This window comes from Hyaena hyaena, unplaced genomic scaffold (assembly GCF_003009895.1).
Source record: "Hyaena hyaena isolate Hyena2069 unplaced genomic scaffold, ASM300989v1 scaffold_490, whole genome shotgun sequence".
NCBI classification, from domain to species: domain Eukaryota; kingdom Metazoa; phylum Chordata; class Mammalia; order Carnivora; family Hyaenidae; genus Hyaena; species Hyaena hyaena.
The window spans coordinates 1,026,647-1,050,874 of NW_024081123.1; the positions used below are offsets into that span (position 1 = coordinate 1,026,647).

General features: G+C 37.3%; 1 long non-coding RNA gene across 1 annotated transcript in view; it reads left to right on the plus strand.

Annotated features, from left to right (window-relative positions):
- LOC120246823 overlaps positions 1–24,228 on the plus strand; it is a 47,044-nt gene that overhangs the window by 4,267 nt on the left and 18,549 nt on the right. The window contains exon 3 of the long non-coding RNA XR_005532160.1: positions 3,533–3,574. This is a non-coding gene — a long non-coding RNA (uncharacterized LOC120246823). The remainder of the gene's footprint in view (positions 1–3,532; positions 3,575–24,228) is intronic.

The window sequence follows — 24,228 nt, forward strand, 5'->3', positions numbered from 1 at the left end:
TGCTGACAGCTCAGAGCCTGGAGCCTACTTCAGATTCTGTGTCTCCCTCTCTCTCTCTCTGCCCCTCCCCTACTCACATGCACTCTGTCTCTCTCAAACACAAACATTAAAAAAGATAATAATAATTTAAATGCCTGCTTTTAAGTTATAAATACTTCTCCAACTGGAAAAAAAGTAGCAAAAATCCATAATATTTTGCCCAATGATGAAACATAAGCATTTACTTTAAAATCAGAATAAAACAAGGATGTTCATTATCACTGTTTCTATTCAGTATTTTTCTAGCTTCCTACAAAAGCAGCTAGAGAAGAAAAATAAGCAAAATTTATAGGCTTTCAAAAAGGAGAAAAAAGCCGTACCTATTTGGAAATGATGTAGTAGACTAAACATACAGTGTGCCTTCATCATATTCATGTGGCTGTCCATCTTTTCAGTTGCCATCTTACAAGTGGAAGGCAGAACTCATATTTTCAGCTCTTAGAGTTAAGGCATCATCATTTGACTTGGGTTTGGTCAGCTAGGCGTATACTTGCAAGAATCCTATCTGAAAGTGAATTACATGAGAAGATATGCTTTTGGAGACCTTTAATTTCTGCCCTCCTTGCTAGTGGCAGAGGCACCACAAAGATGTTGACTCTACCAAAATTAATCTACAGATTCAATGCAATTTCAATAAAAATACCCAAAGAGATTTTATGAAATTGACAAACTAATCTGAAAATCGACATTTAAGATCAGAAGTCTAAGAATAGATAATTTTGAAGACAAATTCCAAAGGATTTACTCTACCAGAAAGCCAGACATACCAAGGTCATAATAAGGTTATTAAAAGACAGCTATAGACAGTTAGGCCAATGGAATAGAATAGAGAGCTGCAGGATAGACTAACTTGAAACATAAAGCAATACAGAAAGGATGGATTATTCAATAAATGGTGCTTTAATAATTGGTTATCTCTTTGGAACAAAAATCCAATTAATTAAAAATAACAGTTTAGGTAGGGGCACCTGGATGGGTCAGTCGGTTAAGCATCCCACTTTAGCTCAGGTCATGATCTCGTGGTCCGTGTGTTCGAGCCCTGCGTCAGGCTCTGTGTTGACAGCTCAGAGCCTGGAGCCTACTTCAGATCTGTATGTCTCCCTCTCTCTCTGCCTTTCCCCCACTCACACTGTGTCTCTGTCTCTCAAAAATGAGTAAATGTTAAAAAAAATCTTAATGTTTTATTTATTTCTGAGAGAGAGAGAGGAAAGGAGAGGGGGAGAGAGAGAGAGAAAGAGAGAGAACGAACGTGAGCAGGGGAGGGTTAGAGAGAGAGGGAGACACAATCTGAAACGGGCTCCAGGCTCTGAGCTGTCAACACAGAGCCTGACGCGGGGCTCAAACCCACGAACCGTGAGATCATGACCTGAGCCGAAGTCAGATGCCTAACTGACTGAACCATCCAGGTGCCCCTAAAATTTTTTTTAAAAACAATTTAGGTAGAATAAAGATGCAAATATGCCAATTCATTTATTCCTCATAACAACCCAATGAAATAGGTACTATTAATATCTCATTTTATAAATGAAGAAACTGAGTCAAAAGAGGTTAATTAAATTGTTTCAAAGCCATTAAGTAGAAGAGCTGTGATCTGAAGTTAGGTAATCTGCCTCTTGAATCCATTTTAAAATGCTGTATCCTAAAGCACTATGTTGCCTCCCTTTCGGACAGAGGAGGGATAGATCTCTTAAACAGGATTCCAAAAGTATATATCCTGACAGAAAATATTGATAATTAAATTTGAGATCCTCTTTTCATCAAAAGACCACAAAGATAGCAGAAATAGAAGCTACAGATATGAAAAGATATATACCTACCTAAAGAATTACGATTAATAAGGAAAAGGGGAAACAATACAATACAATGGAAAAAGAGACTAGTGACAGAAAGTCATTTCACCAAAAAAGGAAACCTGAACTGTCAATAAGCATTTAAATATTCTCAAAGTTAAAAAAAATGGGCAAAGGATACAAATAGATGGTTCTCCAAAGAAAAATAATAAATAGGCAATAAGCACATGAGAAGATGTTCAATATCATTAACCATCAGGGAAGTGAAAATTAAAACCATAATAAAATACCACATCACACCCACTAGGATGGCTATAATCAAAAGAATAAAGAATAATAAGTGAGACAAGGATGTGGAGTAATTTGAGCCTTCCTGTACTGCTTAATGGTGGGAAGGTTAAAGGGATGCAGCAGTTTGGAAAACACCTCGTTAAACACAGAATTTCTCAACTATTAAACATGGAGTTGCCAGGGCGCTTGGGTGGCTCAGTCAGTTAGGCGTCAGACTTTGGCTCAGGCCATGATCTTGTGGTTCCCAAGTCCAAGCCCCACACTCTTGGCTGTTCGCACCAAGCCTGCTTCAGGTCCTCTGCCCCTCTCCAGCTTGTGTTTTCTCTGTCTCAAAAATAAATAAACATCTTTTAAAAAAAAAAAAAAAAAAAAAAAAAAAAAAAAGACATAGAGTTACCATATGATTCAGCACTTTTAGGAGAGATGAAAATATATGTCCACACAAAAACTTGTTATGTGAGCCTTCCTAATGATATTATTCATAGTAGCCAAAAAGTGGAAACAATCCAAATGTTCATCAATTGATGAACAAATAAGTAAATATATACCATGCAACAGAACATTACTCTTAATATTACTGACACATGTTACAACACAGATGAACCTTGAAAACATGCTGAATGAAAGAAGCCAGTCATAAAGGACCACATATGATTCCATTTGTATGAATTATCCAGGATACATACATTCATAGAGATAGAAAATAGGTTAGGGCTGGGCAGAGGAGTGGCAGAGTTGGAAGCTTATCCCTAAGGGCTGCCAGGCTTCTTTTGGGGTGATAAAAATATTCTAAAATAATTGTGATGATGATGCCTAACTCTGCCAATGTGTTAAAAAGCCACTGAATTGTATCATTTAAGTGGGTGAAATTGTTTGGTATGTGAATTATATCTCAATAAGCTTGTTACTTAAAAAGTGCAATTGCAATAATTTGCTATTAAAAAAGATCAGAGATGAGGAAACACATTACAATTTGGGTTGTAAAGTTTGGTAACACCAAAACCATAAATGGAAAGAAATTCTAGTCATGGTTCTTCCACTGCCTAGCTCTAAGACCTTGGAACACTAGTCACTTAACCTTTGTAATCTCAAGAATCATCATCTGTAGCTTAAGGATTGTATGAATGCTAAGAATTTAGGATTCTAGGGGCTCCTGGGTGGCTCAGTTGGTTAAGCATCCGACTTCAGCTCAGGTCATGATCTCACAGTTTGTGGGTTCCAGCCCTGTGTCAGGCTCTGTGCTGACAGCTCAGAGCCTGGAACCTGCTTTGGATTCTGTGTCTTCCTCTATCTCTGCCCCTCCCTCCCACTCATGCCCTGCCTCTCTCTTTCTCAAAAATAATAAACATTAAAAAACTTTAAAAAAAAAAAAAAAGAACTTATGATTCTAAACAATGGTTCTTAATTTTTAGGATCACAAATCTCTTTGAGAAGTTGATGACATCAGCATTCTGGTAAAAATCATAAACAAAGCACTGTAAATTATTATTAATATTTAATATTGTTCTGCAGTTTTGGACAAATGAAATAGAAATAACTGGTATGAATATTGAAAAAAAAAAAAGCAGGCTCTTATACACTTGGAAAACCCAGACAAATTTACTGAAAAAAAATCATGAGAATTAATAAAAGGTATTCAACAAAGCATCCTAAATTCATAAAATCGATAGCAATGAACAAGAATAACCTAATTAGAAAATACAGTTTAAAAAAAAATGTCACATTCAAATCTCTACTCCTGAATTAGAAGGCTATCTCAATCAATGAAAATTTCAGTTATGTTTCAAATATTGGGACTTTTTAGACATGTTTCCATTATTAATTCATAATTTTAAATTATTGAGAGTTGGTTTAAGGCTCAGATTATGATCTATCTTGATAAATGTTCTGTGCATGCTTGAAAAAAAAATGAGGTATTCTGCTCTTATTGGAAGGATGTTCTCTAAATGTTAATTAGGTAAAATTGATTGTTCGTGATCTTCAAGCCTTCTATACTTTGCCTTGTACTCTTATATCTGTTATCTTATTAATATCTGTTTATTCTTTTTTAAGTTTTTTTAATGTTTACTTATTTTGAGAGCGAGAGCACTCAAGAGTGAGAAGCAGAGAGAGTATCCCAAGCAGGCTCAACACTATCAGTGCAGAGCCCAACGTGGGGCTCAGTCTCACAACCATGAGATCCTGACGTAAGCCAAAGTCAAGAGTCAAGCACTTAACCTACTGAGCCACCCAGGCACTCCTGTTATTGGTTTATTCTTAGGACTGCTGTAACAAAAATTGCCACAGAGTGGCTTAAAATAAGAGAAAATTATTTACTGACAGCTTTGGAATCTACAAGTCCAAAATCAAGGTGTCAACCTAGAAAATAGACATTTTAAAAGATACATTCTTCAATAGCAATTAAATATCTGACCTGATTGGGATATATATACAATATATATTTATATGTATGGTATACATGTAAGTTTTAAAACACAAAAGTATTTTGTGAAGAAAATTATAAAACTTTATTGAAAAATAACTTTTTTGAAAAACTAAAAAAATTAAAAGAATACTTAAGTAAATAGATACACTTTGTTTATGGACTCAACACTGTAAGAATAGCAGTTCTTCCCAAATTAATCTGTAAATTCAATTCTAAATTTAATAATATGAGGAATCAGGGGCAACTGAGTGGCTCAGTCAACTAAGCATCCGACTCTTGATTTTGGCGCAGGTCATGATCTTCTAGTTCGTGAGCTTTAGCCCTGCATTGGGCTCTATGCTGTCTCTCTCCAGATAAATAAATAAACTTTTAAAAAAAAAGAATGTGAGGAATTATAAAAAAAGAAATAAGTAAATTTTACTATTTCAAAATTTAAAACTATTATTTACAAAAAACGATATTCAGAAAATAACAAAACATGAAGAAAGATTATCATAAATGTAACAAAAATAAAATGTTTTTCATATACAGTTTCCTTTCTATGAGAAACGTATTTGCTTTTTGTTATATTTATGATAAATCTTTCCTCCTATCTTTTTGTTCTTAGGCATCTGTGAAATCAGTCCCACGTCTTTTCATCCTCAGTTATTGCCTGACTTTACTGTTTCAGTATCACCTCAATTTTTCAATAGCCCATTAATTGCTCTTTCAGCCTTCAATGCCATTCTTCAGAGTGAACTCTAAAATGCATATCTAAACATGTTATTCACTTCCAAAAATTTTTTCAGTGATTTTCCATAGCCCAAATCCCTAACATGACATATTAGGATATATTATGACCTGGCCTTTGTCCTCTCCCCAGTCTCTTGGTCCTCAAATGCATTCTGCTCAAATTTCACCTTCTCGTGAGAGAATTCTCTTCCAAGTTTAGCAGTATCGTATACTACTACCTGTCTCACAGCATACCTTAATATAGAATATATCTCATTGTAATATAATAATTTGTTTTCTTATTTGTTCCGCCATCTAAATTTTGAGATTTTTCAGAGCAAGTATATAATAGGCACTCATTTCATCACCCGTATAAGATAAATGAAAGAAGGATATAAAGAGAGAAATCATAGAAGTTTTACTTGGCAGCTCTATAAATTAACGTCCCACTTATGGAAACCAATTTAGTGACATGTATCAAGAGCTACGGAGATGTTCATAGTACTGCCCGAATTGGTATAGAACAAGGCCAACAATCCTATAATAATATCTTAACTGTTAAAACTTGAAACCATATAGGCTGCTCTCCATGGTTCTGAACTATACTTGACCATCTAGACACAAGTCTAGTTCACTAATATCTCCTGTGTAATCTTTCCCCAGAGATGTGAAGCAGAATAGGGAAGAGAGGGTAATTAGAAAGAAATGTAAAATACAGAGGAAGAGAGATTATTTCAAAGGCATAATCACTTAGAGATTCAGGTAGAAAGAAGAGATTCATTTTGAGATTATTTTCAAGTAATTTCAGCTGCAAAATTCTATAGCAAAGGAATCAATAGAGTGAAAATGCAGCACACAAGATGGGAGAACATATTTTCAAACCATATATGTAGTATATACTACAACTCAATAGCAAAGAAACTAATAACCGATAAAATGGGCCAAGGACATGAATAGACATTTCTCAAAAAATATATAAATGATCAACAGGCATATGAAAAAAATGCTGAATGTTACAAATCATTAGAGAAATGCAAATTCAAACCAAAATGAGATAACACCTCACCCCTGTCAGGATGACTATTATCAGAAAAACAAAAGACAAGTGTTGACAAGGATATGAAGAAGTTGGAGCTCTGTACATTGTTGGTGGGAATGCAAAATGGTGCTGCTACTATGGAAGACAGTATAGAAGTTCCTCAAAATTTTAAAAACAATTATAACATGATCCAACAATCCCTCTTCTGAAAAATTATACAAAAAAAAAAATAAAATTGGGGTCTTGAAGACATGTTAGCATACTAAAGTTCCACACAGCACTATTCATAATAGCCAAATGTGGAAACAAACTATTTGTCCATTCACTGATGAATGAAAAAAGAAAATGTGGCATATACATACATACAGTGATATATATATATATATATAAGCTCACCACAGAATGACAAAAACTGCATGATCTCTCTTACAAGAAGAATCTAAAAATTCACAGAAGCAAAGCGTGAAGTGGTGGTTGACAGGGGCTGAAGGAAGGAGGAAGTGGAAAGTTACTGAATGAGCATAAAGTCAGTCAAGCAAGATGAATATGCTCTAGAGATCTGCTGCACATATGGTCGTCAATTATATGTTTTACATTTAAAAATTTAAGAGGATAGATCTCATGTTAAATGTTCTTAAAATTTAATTTAAATATAAAATAAAAATGAAGTTGTTTGCCTAATAATATAACTTCAAAATATACAAAGCTAATATTTGAAGTATTAGGGGCAAAAACAGACAAATCTTTTTAATAGTTGATAAACAAGTAGAAAAGAGTCAGTAAGGCTATTTAATATTTGAATGACACATTTAACAAAATTGACCTAATCATTATATAAAATACAATCCAACAACTGTAGAATACACATAATTTTCAAATACACATGTAACAATTATTCAAATAAATCATAAATCAAGACTAATCAAATATTAAAGATTATAATCATAGAGAGTATGTTCTCTAACTGCAAAGAAACTAAGCTAGAAATGAATAACAGAGAGGTAACTAGTGAATCCACAAATGCATGGAAATTTCATACTTCTAAACAACTCTTGGACAAATAAGAAATCAGAATGAAACTAGAAAAATTCTGAACTAAGTGCTAATGAAAACATATCATTTAAAGTCATGGAACTCAGTTAAAGTCGTGCTTAGAGGAAATCTAAGACTTAAATGTTTATGAATAAAAAGAAATGCTGTCAGTTAACTGTTTATGCATCCAACTAAAGAAGCTAAAAGAAAATTAACAAATCTAAAGGAAAAAAGAAGGAAATAATACAGATAAGATCAGAAATCAAAGAAATAGAAAACAAATAAAGATAATTCAACAAGGCAAAATACTTTTTCTTTGAAGTTTATATTAAACCCTTTTGCAAAATGTAATACAAAAAAAGGTAGAAGTTCCAAAGACAGGCATGAAAAAGAAGATAAAAAGATGCTTAAAGACATTAAAAGGATAATAAGAGAATGAACTATTTTATGTCAATATGTTTGAATATTTAGATGAAGCTAACAAATCCCTTACAAAAAGGGAACCAAAAAAATACCCAGAATATGTGAATAATACTATACTATTAAAGAAATTCCATCTATAACTAAAAAAAAAAATTCTCACAGAGCAAACTCCAGTCCCAAGGGGCATCATTAGCAAATTCTATCAAACATGTAAAAAAAAAAAAAAAGTATCCTAAATTCTTCCAGATAAGTGAGAGAATACTTTCCAACTCATTTTACGTAATGACCATAACATTGGTATCAAAACCTAACAGTAAATTATAAAAACAAGGAAATTATAGATTTACTCATAAACATAGGTGCAAATATTATAAATAAAATATTAACAAATTGAATTCATACAGATATACATGTTACATAATGACCAAGATGAGTTTCTTCCAGGGAACATAAAATTCATTTAACATTTGAAAACCCAATCTTTGTAACCTACCACAATAACAAAACAAAAGAGAAATCCTTTAATAATTTCAATTGATGCCAAAAAGCATTTGGTAAAATTTAATATCCCTTCATATGAAAATACTTACTGATGCTAAAAATTCTCAGCAAATAAAGAAAATAATACAGTCTATCTGAAAAGAGGTATCTACAAAACTCGTACAGTAAATACCTTTGATGATGAAATCTCTAAAGCCTTCCTGGGAAAAAGAAAAGGAAACTCACTATCACCACTTTTATTCAACAGTTTACTTGATGTAAACTATAGAATTAAACAAGAAAAACAAGTAAATATACAAAGAATGGAAAAAGATAAATCAGTCATTATTTACAGATGATGCAATTTGTACATGAAAATCAGAAAGAACTTTGTATCAACTAGTAGAATTAATAAATAATTTTAGCAAGGTCACTGGATATAAGGTCAGTATACATAAAAATCAGTTGTATTTCTATAAACTAGAAAAAACTACATAAAAAATCTTTAAAACAATGTAAGTTAAAATTGCATCAAAATATATCAAATACCTACGGAAAAAAATTAATGAAAAATATCCGTAAACTATATTCAGAAACAACAAAATATCATAGAGAAAAATTAAAGAATGCCCAAATAAATCAAGGTTGTGCTACCTTCATGGATTTGAGAACTCCATATTTTAAAGACGACAGTTCTTTCCATAACAAAGAATATTTGACGGGGAGGGAATAGAAAATTTAGTAAAACCAAGGCGCATGGGTGGCTCAGTCTGTTAAGCACCGACTTTGGCTCAGGTCATGATCCCACGGTTATGGGTTCGAGCCCCACGTCAGGCTCTGTGCTGACAGCTAGCTCAGAGCCTGGAGCCTGTTTGAGATCCTGTGTCTCCCTCTCTCTCTGACCCTCCCCTGTTCATGCTGTTTCTTTCTCTCTCTCTTTGTCTCTCTCTCTCTCTCAGAAATAAATAAATAAACAAAACATTAAAAATTTTTTCAGAAAAAGAAAATTTAGTAAAACCGATTCTAAAATTTATATCAAAATCTAAAGAACTAAGAATAACAAATTCAATATTGAAGAAAGAGGACAAAATTGAGAATTTACACTATCAGATATCAAAAATTCTGTGGTTTTTTTATAGTTTATTGTCAAGTTGGTTTCCATACAACACCCAGTGCTCGTCCCAACAAGTGCCCTCCTCCATGCCCATCACCCCCTTCCCCTCTCCCCCACCCCCATCAGCCCTCAGTTTGTTCTCAGCATTCAGGTCTCTCATGGTTTGCCTCCCTCCCTCTCCCCAACTATTTCTCCCCTTCTTCTCCCACTTTGTCCTCTGTTAACTTCCTCCTAATCCGCCTATACATGCAAACATATGGTATCTGTCCTGCTCTGCCTGGCTTATTTCTGTCAGCATAACACCCTCAAAAATTATGTTTTAGTATAGGTATAAAAACAGCTTAGTATTGATTCAAATACAGCAAATTGATCAGTGGATTAGAAAACAAATTTCAAAAACAGACATCAAAAATCTATGCCAGATGCTCATACACTTAAATGTCTAAGAATAAAAACCTTTTAATTTATTTTGTTTTAAGTTTCTTTATTTTTTAGAGAGAGAGAAAGCTTGAATGTGAGCAAGGGAGAGGCAGGGAAAGATAGAGAGAGAGAATTCCAAACAGGCTCTGTGCTGACAGCATCCCAATGTGGGGCTTGATCTCATGAACTGGGAGATTATGACTGGAGCCAAAATCAAGAGCCAGATTTCTTTTCAAATTCGTGTTTGCTTATGAATTTTGACTCAAAAATGTTGACTCATTAAAAATATCTAGAGACGCCTGGATGGCTCAGTCGGTTAGCATATGACTTCGGCTCAGGTCATGATCAGTGAAGGTAGTTAATAGTTTAGTTCATATCAACTATGGTGACAAATACTTTTAAGAGGTTTCTAATATTTTTAGATAATTGATTTTGCTCTAGCTTTTTCATTTCTTTTTTAAACTATTTTTAAAAATTTATTTATTTGGAGAGAGGGTACATGTGTGCGAGTGGGGGAAGGGCAGAGAGAGGAGAGAGAGAAGCCCAAGCAGGCTCTGCACTTTCATTGCAGAGACTGACATGGGGCTGGATCCCATGTGAGATTGTGACTTGAGCCAAGATCAAGAGCCAAACACTTAACCAACTGAACCACCCAGGTGCCCTGCTTTTCCATTTCTATGTGTAATAACTCAATTTCATACTCATAGGTGATCCCAGAGGTTATATTTTAGACGAAATACAAGTCATACATATTGGAAAATTGGGCCTTCATGTCTAAGACCTTTTCTTCTCCCAAACAAATATTTAGAAATCAATGTGCTAACCTTGCTTTCTGCTGATGGGCTGTAGCAACACTGCATTATCAGGTTTTGGCTGAGAGCTGCATAGAGTAAACATCTTAATAATAGCAATGCTTTTCAAACATAAAATTTAAGTAGAAATTATGCATAATAGTGAAATGACAGGATCTAGGGCTCTTATTTTAGGGCAAAACACTTTCATAGCACATCATGTTATCTAATTTAAGGGTCAACAGTGATTGTCCCTGAGTAGAAAATTGAGACAATTGTTTGGAGAATTCAGTTCTTTTTTCATCCACTTTTTTGCTGATCCTACAGTTTCCAAAATGAAGTAAATAAAATAAAACAAAAAACAACCACGTTGTTTATAGTCATAGTTATTTGGATAGTTTAGACCAAAGGGGTCATTTGGTTTGAATTATATGGTTTGCTTTCCCAGTTAATCTTTTTACCTTGCCTATGTATAGATAATTGTCTTAAGGTTGCTAACATGGAAAAACAGATGAGTACACTTTCCAGAAGGTAAGATGACTCAACTCACTCATTTAAACTCACCTTGCAATAAGTCATCTTGTATTTAAAACTGTGTACATAAAACACTGAAGGATACAGTGTTTGGATCTGTGATCCAAAATTGCTCTGGATATTTATTTACTTTTGCTTGCAATGGTCTAAAGATTATAAGGAGACTGAATTCCTACTATACTCTTTGTCTTTCACCCCTTGGGCAAGTCCCTTAATCTACATATACCTAAATTCTCTCATTTTTTAAAATGAAATTCTTTCATTTTAAATATCTAAACAATAGTATATTTACATTTGTTCACTGATCTGGAATTCTGAAACAGTAAGATGTATAATTTCCTCAAAAGTCTAAGTTTTTTTTTAAGATTTTATTTTTTAAATAATCTCTATACCCAATGTAGGGCTCAAACTTACAACCCTGAGATCAAGAGTCACATGCTCTTCCAACTGAGCCAGCTGGGTACTCCCAAAGGTTTAAGATCTAAAATTCTTTCCTAATACTTCTAAATACATGGTAAGATTAAGGAAACTTTTGCTTGAATTCTTAGAACTTCAAGTAGAAATCTCTGACTAATGGTAGCTACCATTTATAGAGCATTTGCCAAAGGCTAGACACTGTTCAGAGTGTTTCTACATGTATTAGTCCATTGAAAACTTTCAACAATTCTAAGAAGTGGATCCTTTTATTATCTTCACTTAACAATTGAGGAAACCAAGTTACAGAGAAATTGACTCACCCAAGAAGTCCCATGTAGTAAGTGGTAGGGTTAGAATCTAAGCTCTGACAAATTCTGACTCCAAACTCTTATCTATTATATGCTATACTCCTTCTATTGCCCTGACTCTTTATAATGTAATAACTTGTATTTCGAATTTCTCCTCAAAAAATACTTGACAAATGGATCTGAATAGAATTCTTAATATCGTACTTGAGAAATAATAGAGTTGCTGTTTTCTAAGAAAGACCACAAAATATGAAAAATATTGATTTGAAAATAATACTCAACATTTCTGCTTTAGTTTGAGAAATCACTGGCACAAGCCTTAAAACCATATGAATATAAGATTTATTAGAATAAACCAGAATAAATTTATAAAATACATCTTGGATCTGCTATTCATGCTTTTAAGCAATGGAGTCAATGTCCTGGCCCAGTTTCCCTCTGGACAGTATTTTGCATCACAAAAATAACTCTAACCTTCCAAAATGCAAAATGGGCCAGAATGTTAAGTTGAAGACATGATCTTTGTATTAGTTACTCCAAAAGTAAAATGCAGAAGTTATTGTTGATACCTACTAAATTCACTGGTCTTACAAAGACATTTGGTAGCCCGAATTTTGCAGTGATTAAGCAGGTTTGGGATTCCAAAAATTTCAAGCATATTTTAAAGTTTCTACAGTGTTGTATCTGGTCCCATTAAATGACAAAGAATTTTGGAAAAGAGTATTTCAAATATTCTTCAAAATCCTACACTATTCAAAATAGTATTTCAAAGATAGTATGCAAATATAAAGTAGTATTTTTACCATCAGAATCTGTAGGCTTCTCTATTCTTCAACACCAATGGATTGAAATCTGAGAGTATACAGTTCTCCTTTCAGCCATCTATGTGACCTTCTGGAAATGAAAGGGGACTCTTACTCTTTCCAGTCTCCTTGCATGGATCTGTGCTTGATCTCATCTGCTCTGCTAAATGTTGAAACCCCTGATTGCTATGGCCCTTCCAGGCCTTCCCGTTTCTTCCTGCAGAGCCTCCTTCTTGTATCATGACCACCCCCTTTCCCACCTCAAGCCACATGCATTCATTGCCTTTGTCCTGTCCCCCATTTCCCAACCCTCAGTCCACACCACTATGAGTGACACTTTATGAAGCTACACTACCCACACACAGGATGTGATACCCATGGGATGTGATTTTCATCCTACTTCTGAAAGTCAAAGAGCACTTCCCAGGATGATTCTCTGAAAATTGATAACAGGTTTTCTTCCAGAAAATTGCAGGGCAAGTTCAACTCATTCTATTTTAAGAAAATTAAAGTTTCGATTTTTAAAAAGCCAAAAGAATACATTTCTGGCTCTGCAAGTTATACATATCTTGAAATTGTGTTCTTGAAGTCATTGTATGAGATATTTTATACTACTTATGCTTGGAAAATATGTGTCAAAAATATGAATGAGATCACGCACTACATTGTAGCAGTTTAGAGCTGTGAGTAACACAGTTCCAAAAAAAGCACCTAGCTTCTGTATCAACTTGTACCAGCTAAAGTTTTTCAAATATATTGTAGAATTGTGCAGTGTGGCCTAATTCCTTCATCAGATTATGGGTTTCACACCAACTGCTCAAAGGGCAAGAAGGGACATAAAAGCTAATATTCAAAATAGAATTAAAAGCTACAATATTCCAGCTAGGTGATAGTCTAGCCTCTACTTGGGTGCCTCTGATGACTGAGTACCAAAGCAAAGGTGTAATCCACATCTTGGCTTGAACTGAAACATGCCTCTTCATGACTTCTACCCTTTGTCTGGATTTTGCTCTTTAGAGCAATATATAACAAAAATGCTATCTCCTTTTAAATATATGAAGAGAGCCAGCTAAGTACTGTGTGCCTTTATAATCTGCTCTTCTCTAGACTAAAATATATACCTCTTTAACAGTTTCATTTAGGCATGGTTTTAAGTTCCTTTTCTATTTTCCCTTCACTTCTCTGAGAATACTTTCATTTGTCTGTGTTGCTCTAAAATCTATAAAGAACTTACCAAATTCAATACCCAAAAAAACAAATAATCCAGTGAAGAAATGGGCAGAAGACATGAATAGACACTTTTCCAAAGAAGACATCCAGATGGCCAACAGACACATGAAAAGATGCTCAATGTCACTCATCATCAGAGAAATACAAATCAAAAGCACATTGAGACACCACCTCACACAGGTCAGAGTGGCTAAAATCAACAACTCAGGAAACAACAGATGCTAGTGAAGATGTGGAGAAAAGGGAACCCTCTGTACTGTTGATGGGAAGGCAAACAGGTACAGCCACTCTGGAAAACAGTGTGGGGGTTCCTCAAAAAATTAAAAATAGAACTACCCTACAACCCAGCAAAAGCACTAGTAGGAATTTATGCAAAGGATACAAGATTGATGATTCATAGGGATGCATGTAACCCCAATGTTTACAGCAGCACTGTCAACAATAGCCAAATTATAGAAAGAGCCTAAATGTCCATCAACTGATGAATGAATCAAGAAGATGTTGTTTATATATACAATGGAATATGACCTGGCAATGAGAAAGAATAAAATCCTGCCATTTGCAACAACGTGGATGGAACTGGAGGGTATTATGCTAAGTGAAATAAGTCAGTCAGAAAAAGACAGCTATCATATGTTTTCACTCATACGTGAGACTTGAGAAACTTAACAGAAGACCATGGGGGAAGGGAAGGGGAAAAATAGTTTCCAACAGAGAGGGAGGCAAACCATATGAGAGTCTTAAATACAGAGAACAAACTGAGGATTGATGGGCAGGGCAGGGAAGAGGGGGAAATGGGTGAGGGGCACTGAGGAGGGCACTTGTTGGGATGAGCACTGGGTGTTGTATGTAAGCAATAAATCATGGGAATCTACCCCCAAAACCAAGAGCACATTGTGTACACTGTATGTTAACTAACTTAACAATAAATTATATTTAAAAATGCAGTAATTAGAATTCAAGAGTGTTCCAAATATGATTTGATCAATACAAAGTACAATACAATGATTATCTTCCATCATTTGGAGAGTACACCTTATGTTTTACTTTTTATTTACTTGTTTTTAAAGTTTATTTATTTTTTTAACTTTACTTATTTTTTTAGTAATCTCTACACCCAACATGGGGCTCTAACTCACAACTCAGAGATCAAGAGTCTCATGCTTCTGTGACTGAGTCAGCCAAGCACCCTTCGAAAATATACCTCTTAAATGTCAATTAACAAGTGGGAATTTTTCTAAAAATAAAGTTTAACAGTGACTGTCAGGTATATGGCAAGCACTCCAAAAGTATTTCTGAGTGCTGTTAAAGGAATAAGCAGCATCTCTTGCTTACTTTGTTTTCTATGTGTGTTTCATTATTTTTGTAAGTTTATTTATTTTGATAGAACAAGTGAGCAGGGAGGGGCAGAGAGAGAGAGAGAAAGAGAGAGAGAGAATCTCTAGCAGGCTCCGAACTTCCAACACAAAGCCAGATGCGGGGTTCAAACTCATGAACTGTGAGATCATGACCTGAGCCAAAATCAAGAGTGTGACACTTAACTGACTGAGCCACCCAGATGCCCCATGTATATGTGTGTTTTAAAGAAAACCAGAAAATAAAGTTTATGGGACATTAAATTTTGTGTCCTCTTTGATATTCGGGTTTAAGTCAGTCTATCAGCTGCTCAGAAATGATTCTTGCCTGAACAGATTTCCACTAGATAGGACTTGTTCAGAACATGAATGTAAGAACTGAGACCAGTTGTTGCACAGTGGCAGCACTTATAGATATCATTGGCCTTCTCCAAGGGAACAAGGGGGATATTATTGGGGAGGCACCCAAATAGAAAACTGGTGTGATCCATTTTCTAATGTAAATATGAATCATATATTTACTTATTTGTTTATTTATTTATTTATTTATTTATTTATTTTTGAGCAGAACAGATGTTTCAGTAAAATGAGGAAATACTTTCTGTAGTAATGATAATGATCAGGTACAAGACTATCCTTCTCAAAATTCACTTGGGCCAAGATTAGAGAGAGTAAGGAACGACCCTTTTGTCCAAGCAGGTAATTGCTGGGTACGGGATGTAAGAATTTGTTCACCATCATATCTCCAGCAGTTGATACAATGCTTGGCAAAGAGCAGACACTCAAAACATTTTTTAGAAAGTGAGTCAAGAAAGATGGAAAGGAGGGGCGCCTGAGTAGCTCAGTTGATTAGGCATCCAGCTCTTGATTTCGACTCAGGTCATGATCTCATGATTCATGAGATCGAGCCCCACGTCAGGCTTTGTGCTGACAGGGCAGAGACTGCTTGGGATTCTCCCTCTCCTTCTCTCTCTCCCCCTCCCCCGCTCATGCTCGCTCTCTCTCCCTCCCCCTTAAAATAAATAAATAAACTTTAAGAAAAAAAGAAGGGACCAAAGGCTAGAGGGGAGAAGTTTCAGAATTACTGTAAAGATTAATAACACCGAATAAAGACCCAGGGGTGCCTGGGTGGCTCAGTCGGTTAAGCATCTGACTTTGGCTCAGGTCATAATCTCACGATTGATGGGTTCAATCCCCACATTGGGCTCTGTGCTGACAGCTCAGAGCCTGGAGCCTGCTTCAGATTCTGTGTCTCCCTCTCTTTCTCTGTCCCTCCCTCACTCGCACTGTCTCTCTGTCTCTCAAAAATAAATAAACGTTAAAAAAAAGACCAGATAAAGACCCAAACACTGATGCATAATGGGACCTCCAAAATCAGTGTGCAAACTCCTTATTTTAGATATGATAACTGGAGACATAGAGGATTTAAGTAACTTGTCCAAGGTGACAGTATCTTAGTCTGATTAGTTACTGCATCACTCCTAGATATTAGGACTCTTGGCTGTTAAGCCAGTGCTCCATGTTATACCATCAGAGCCAAAAAAGGAATAGTCTGGATTCTCACACTCTGGCCCCAGACTAGTTACCTTAGCATGCCCGGATTGGAAGAAGCTTGAGAAGAGGTCTTAGCCCTCTTTGTAACATTCTGGGTGTGACAGAAGTAGATCTGATTTCAGGATAGGACTTAGCACTCTCAAAGAAGATGACTGCCAGTAGAAATTGGAGGCCATGACAACACAGATGAAATTGTGCTCCTTCTCACACCTGTGACGGAGGATGTTAATACTGGAATACAGAAAAAAGTTCTGCAGCCAACCTTTGGGAAATGTTTGGTTAAACAAGCTTCTTCTCTGTAAGACTACATAAGGCTTTTCATATACTAACATGAGTTTTGAATCTCCAAAAGGCAAATTGGTTCTCAGACATCTTTCAAACTTATTTGACTGCAAACCTCTAACCTTTTCTTAAGTTTTAATGGACTTACTTTCCAAGGAGCACACATGGGGACAATGTTGTTGTTGTTGTTGTTTTCCCTGTGACTTCAGTTAAGGATATATTTCATGTCAGAAACCAGTACACACGCATTCTTGTGAATGTGAACTGAAACAAATGTTTTATCAAATAATAATTACCTCTTCTATGTGTGCTGTATCTATTTCCTATTCTACATTTCTTGCATTCTAATGTATTCTGGATTTTAAAACCCAATAAATGGCTCTCACAATCTATCTGTGGGTTGCAATCTACAGTTGAAAACTACTACCCTAGGGGCGCTTGGGTGGCTTAGTCGGTTAAGCGTCCGACTTTCTCTTAGGTCATGATCTCGCAGTTCGTGGGTTCGAGTCCCGCATCGGGCTCTGTGCTGACTGCCAGCTCAGAGCCTGGAGCCAATTTCAGCGTCTGTGTCTCCCTCTCTCTCTGACCCTCCCCTGCTCACGCTGTCTCTCTCTCTCTCCTAGAAATAAATAAAAAATATATATATATAAAAAGAAAACTATTACCCTAACAAAGACATGGTGTGTGATTTGTCAATTTCTCCTATTCTGCATCCTTTTTAGCTTCCTCTTACCTGTAAGCTGTGCAGTATTGTTGCCCGAATCTAAGATCGACCTAGGATGAATCCACATAACAGAGTGCAATTGAGTAACCCACAGCCACTTCATTACAGTTATATTGAAGTGCGCCTTGAAGGAAGTGTAATTTGGAAAGGCTGGAAACAGAATGAGCAAAGCATTGAAGAGATCTCGGTATCATCTTTTGACCCATGAAGCAAAAAGAGAGGATCTATTCGATGAAAAAGGGAAGCCATAGAATGTTGTGTATAGTATGGTCCCGCTTGTGTACACAAAGGGAGTTATGTGTATATCTATATCCTTGATTCCTTGATGTGCATAAAGTGCCCTTGAAGAACATCCCATAAACTGGCCACAGTAGTATGTCATTGGTGGGTGTTACTGGGGGGCGGAGGGGTCCTTATTTTTTTACTGTGTATCCTTTTGCACCGTTTTAATTCCTGTTAAGGATAGCTCTAGTTCAAATCTTTTTTTTTTTTTTAAATGTTTTATTTATTTCTAGGAGAGAGAGAGACAGCGTGAGCAGGGGAGGGTCAGAGAGAGAGGGAGTCACAGACTGAAACAGGCTCCAGGCTCCGAGCTGGCAGTCAGCACAGAGCCCGACGCGGGGCTCGAACCCACCAACCGCGAGATCATGACCCAAGGCGAAAGTCGGACGCTCAACCGACTAAGCCACCCAGGCGCCCCAGCTCTAGTTCAAATCTTGACGGCGTATGAGTTACTATAGTGACTGATCTTATTAACAAGAACCATCTCAGCCCAGGGTATGTGTTCTCTATTCTACCCCTTCCCCAACATACGGCATTAAAAAAAAATACAGGAAGAGTGCTCTAAATATATTTTCTTAGGATGAGGCAGGGTTTCCATATAGCCTGCCACAGAGTAGAAGCACCAGTGACAGCAAAATCAAGAAACTGAAGAGGAATACCCTGAGAGGGCAGGGCTCCGAAAGGAGAGGGGCTACCTGTGTTTCGGGAAATTCAACAGTGATAAAAGAAGTAGGTTTCAAAACTTTAATGTCCATGCAAATCATTGGGGGCACTCTTTAAAACTTTTAAATTGCTAAAGCACTCTGCCTCCGGAGATTCTGATACAAGTGAGTCTTAGGAGTCTTGGAATTAATTCCCTTTTCTGAAGCCTCTGAGACAGGCCCCAGTAAAGGGAAGCATGACCATCCCCTTGAGAAACACACACAAAAAAAACTCAAGACAAAACAAAAACAAAAAGCCAAAGATGATTTCTGCTATGTGTGTCACTGACACAAGTACTACTTATAAAAGAAAAAGGTCTATTCTTTGCCTTAAGATTGTTAACCTAAAAAAAATTTACAGTTTAAAGTCGATTTTCTTAAGTGGGTTAATACATTTGAAGAACAATACCTGGGGCACCTGGGTGTTTCAGCTGGTTAAGCTTCCTACTTCTGGCTTCCGAGGTCAGGTCATGATCTGGTGGTCCCTGAGTTTAAGCCCCATGTCAGGCTCTGCACTGCTTCAGATTCTGTGTCTCCCTCTCTCTCTGTCCCACCCCCACTTGTGCTCACTGGCTTTCTCAAAAATAAATAAATATTTTTTTTTTAAAAAGAGAACAGTACCTGGTGCAGAATATGGATTCAGTAAGCATAAGCTATTATTATGAATTTTTTTAGGAAACATTGAGGAACAGTTGTTATGTAGGTGAATCAACGCTATAAGTGATGCAGGATGCATTGCAAGATCTCATATTATGAAGAGTATATTTTTTAATTTTTAATGTTTTATTTATTTCTGAGAGAGAGAGAGAGAGAGAGCATGAGCAGGGGAGGGTCAGAGTGAGAGGGAGACACAGAATCCGAAGCAGGCTCCTGAGCTAGCTGTCAGCACAAAGCCTGATGCGGGGCTCGAACCCACAAACTGTGAGATCATGACCTGAGCCGAAGTTGGAGGCTTAACCAACTGAGCCACCCAGGCGCCCCATGAAGAGCATATTTTTATTACTTAGAGTTCTGAATCTAAGAACGCTAGTTTTCTAGACAATGAACCAAGCAAATACTTGAGAGGCTCAAAAGCATCTAAACTGCTTCTGGAGGCACCTGGGTGGCTCAGGCGATTAAGTGTCTGACTCCTGGTTTCAGCTTAGGTCATGATCTCCTGGTTTGAGCCCTGCATTGGGCTCTGTGCTGACAGCATGGAGCCTGCTTGGGATTCTCTCTTCCTCTCTGCCCCTCCCCTGCTTGCTCTCTCTCTCTCTCAATCTCTCTCTCTCAAAAATAAATAAACATTTAAAACAATTTTAATAAATAAAATAAATAACTTCTGATACTAACTCCAGTGTTGGGGCTGGGGAGTTTCCCCACACCAGCAAGCAATTTGTGGGACACCAGCTAGTTGTCAACTCAATTCTGGCACATCTACAGAGATAGCATCAGACCCCACAGGTTAGAGGCTTAGTCCTATGAAACTGCCTCTCCCCTTCACCCACTTTAGACTCCCAACACAAGTCCAGGGTGTCATCCGTCCTTCTGACAACCAACTACAGACTGGAGGTTCCCGTGACCTCCTCCTCAGACTTCAGATGCAAGTCACAGGTCCTGGTTTTTCCTGTACTTCTGACTGGCTGTAAATCAGAGGGTCCCAAGACCTTCCTCGGATTTGACTAATTTGCCAGAGTGGTTCACAGAACTCAGAGAGACATCTTACTTACTAGATCACTGGTTTACTATAAAAGGATCTAATTCAGGAATAGCCAGATAGAAGGGATGCATAGGACGAGGACATGGAGTTCCCAAGCCCTTCACGGGCACACCACTCTCCCTGAATCTCCGTGTGTTCTCCAATCCAGAAGCTCTCTGAACCCTTTCCTCTTCGTTTTTTATGGAGGCTGCATTACACAGACATTACGGATTAACTCGGTGGCCATTGGCGATTGATTCCACTCTAGCTTCTCTCCCCTCCCTCAAGATTGAGAGGTGAGATTAAAAATACAAACCTTCATACAGTGAGATTGGCTCCAGTTTCCTTAGATGCTTTCCAAAGTCATTTCATTAACATAACAAAACATAAAATTTTGCTCTCTTCACTTTGAAAATTCCAAGCATTTTAAGAGGTCCGTGTAAGCAAGGGGGATAAAGACCAAATACATATTTCTTATTATAAACCACAATTTCATAGTGACCAGTTTTTTCAAATTAGTGATACAGTCCTTTTTAAAACAGTTATGAAGAAAATGTGCAATTGGTTTAAAACTTTTATCTAAATTGTCATCGATGGCACATTATAAGGAAGAACATTATTAAAAGTACATCTTCACAAACAGGCAAATGTACCTATGACTCTTTTCTTTCCTTAATCTCAACAGATTGTTCTCAATTGTATTTTGTTTTTATTTGCAAAGTTGATGAATACCCAGTCACTGATCCCAGTTTGGGTTTAAGCTTTGTTCCAAATGCTTGAATAATGTCCCAGATTCTGTCTCTTTTTTAAAGCAATAGCCTTTCAGCCTCAAGTGAGTCACTCCTCAAACAGGGGAATTTCTAAGTTGACAAAACCTGGGGACCCAATCGCCAATCCTAGTTTCCTTGAGAGTTTCCAAACCTGTGTAAGATAATATTGTGTTTTATCAAGTTCCTTCCATTCCCAAGAGAAGAGGTTCATTCAATAATTATGCCATACTCGTATTTTAGAGAAAAGGTGGCCTTCAAAATGTTCAGTGCCATTCAAACTGGCCTGGCATCCTTGGGGGTCCGTCCCTCTCTCCCTTGAGTACAGCCTATAGAGGCCTCATTAAAAAAATAGAGGCATCTTCATCTTTATAGCATCCCTTTCAACAGGTTGTCTAGCTTCAACTTTACTTAAGGCTAGTAAAAAAGAACTCACTACCTCAAGGAACCTCTTTTTGTTTTTAGGAGACTTAGTAATTAGAAGACTTTTGCTAATGTTCCTTCTAAATGTGCCCATAGGTGCTTATCCAGACCTATGTGTCTTTTGAAGAAAACCAAAGTGAGCACATCCTCCATGCAGGTTGCATGGAGTTTTTCAGCTTTAGGAAGTTTTTCAGCTTTAGAAAGACAGCTGTGATAGTCCATTCCACCATCTTTGTCTCTTCTCTGGCTCCTGCAGGTGGGAAGGAATGATGCATTGGGATTTACTGTAAATGTGAATCTAGTTGTATTTAATCTACTTTATACATACAGACTCAACGATTAAAAAAAAACTTTATAAGTCATAGAGAATTAGAATGCATTTGCAACCGAACGGGAAATGCTTCTTAAAAGAGACATGTATAGGGCGTCTGGGTGGCTTAGTCGGTTAAGCGTCCGACTTTCGCCTTGGGTCATGATCTCACAGTTCGTGGGTTCGAGCCCCGCGTCGGGCTCTGTGCTGACTGCCAGCTCAGAGCCTGGAGCCTGTTTCAGTCTGTGACTCCCTCTCTCTCTGACCCTCCCCTGCTCACACTGTCTCTCTCTCTCTCTCCTAGAAATAAATAAAACATTTTACAAAATAAAAAAATAAAAATAAATAAAAGAGACATGTATAATCTATTCTTTTTCAGCAGGTATACGTGGGCGGCAGGTCATTTTTAGTGCAATTTTTTTGTTTTTCTAATAATGTGTGTGTGTGTTTGTCCACGTGTAATTTTTAAATGAAATAAAACAACATGTTGGAGCTGACATTTTGACGAAATGAGGGCAGATAACAAGTTTTGTGGGGTATATAATTCTCTCTTGAATGGCCCGCCAGGTTTTGAGCTTCTTGAAGGCCAGGGCCACGTTTTATTCTCCTTAGTGTCATCAGTGCCTAGTATAATACCATACACAAAGTTGGCCTCAATAAATGCTTATTGAATTGAGTTTACCTGAGTTTCTAGAAGTAGAGAGATCACCAAAGGTAGATACAGGGCAGGAAAAGGGGACTGAACTTATTTCAAGGAAGATCTTTTAGCTGGACTCTTCTGATCTCGTCCTCCTATTTAACAGAAATACCTTCAAGGAGATGAAACTATCCTGATAAACCCTTTGGCAAATATGTCTAAGACAGCCTAAGACAGACCTTTAAAAGCTCTGCCTTTTGAACTATCATTATTCTGATAGCCCAAAAGCAATGACATCTTACATTTCATAACTGGCATTCTTTCCATTCGAGGGAATGTGCATTTTTATTTATTTTTTGAAAACATTTTTAATGTTTTTCTGAGGTGGGGGAGGGGCAGAGAGAGCGAGGGAGACAGAATCGGAACCAGGCTGGCACTGTTAGTGCAAAGCCCGACAAGGGACTCAAACTCAGGAACCGTGAGATCCTGACCTGAGCCAAAGTCATCCCTCTCAACCGACTGAGCCACTCAGGCACCACGAATGTACATTTTTAATATGGCCTTTATGGAAGGTGCTTTTTTACTCAAGGAATTGTAATGACGTGCAGTGATGTCTTGAGAAGTTTGGTGTCAAGTGGTGCCTGAAACTGGGAGTCAGAAAAACCCAAGTTTGTGACTTGGCAGAAAGTTGGAGAGAGCCCCCAGGAGAAAAGCTGGAGTGGGGGGGGGGGGTAGCTGCTTGGGAGTCGCAGCTAAGGTGACATAGATTTGCCGGAACTTCCAAAAGCACTCTGACCCATTGACCTACTTGGTGCAGAGCTGGGAGCGCTGTAGATTACAGCACATGTGGTCCTGGCAGAGTCCTCTACGTGCAGAGCACCTTGTGTCTATGTGCCTTATTTGAGCACTGCTTGTACTTTAACCAGACAATTGGCTAACAGCAGAACTTACTGCTGTTACCAGCCCAATCACACGGAAACATGGCTATTTTCTCAGAGTCAAACAGGCACTAATCTTGGGAGTTGGCCCAACTCATTCCCCTAGGAAGGGGATGGGAGACTTTGTCTCAGCTGACAACTGGAGTCCATCCACAAGGGCAAAGGACATTGTCCTCAGGTAAGGCAGTGTCCGAGATATCCACCCACCAACCAACCTGGATTTCAGGGACAGGCTCTTGGTCCTCAAGGAAAGAAGCAGCAAATGTAAGGCAAACCTCCAGTACCAAGAGAAGGACAGATAATTGGCCTAGAATAGTACTGGGTGATGCCTTAATATGTCTTATGAGTAAGTATGTCTTAATATAAGTATGAATAACATTCCTTGTCATCTTCAATAGATTCCTACATAGGACAGTACATCATGTCATTCTTGGCATGGAATGCTCAGAAGGATACCAGGAAAACAACTTTTGCAACAGGAACAAAGGCAGAAGCCATCTTCATAAATTGGGAGAAAGGGGGATTAAGTAGGAATTGTGTCCCAGGACCATGTGTGGGGGCTTGAGTGGACTGCCCTTGGGGTGACTGGGAATCTCAGAGTCAGTACTAACCATATCCACGTCAGAATACAATATGGAGGTGCCTGGATGGCTCAGTCAGTTAAGCGTCCTACTCTTGATAGTGGCTCAGGTTGTGATCTGGTGGTTAATGAGATCAATCCTGGCAAAAG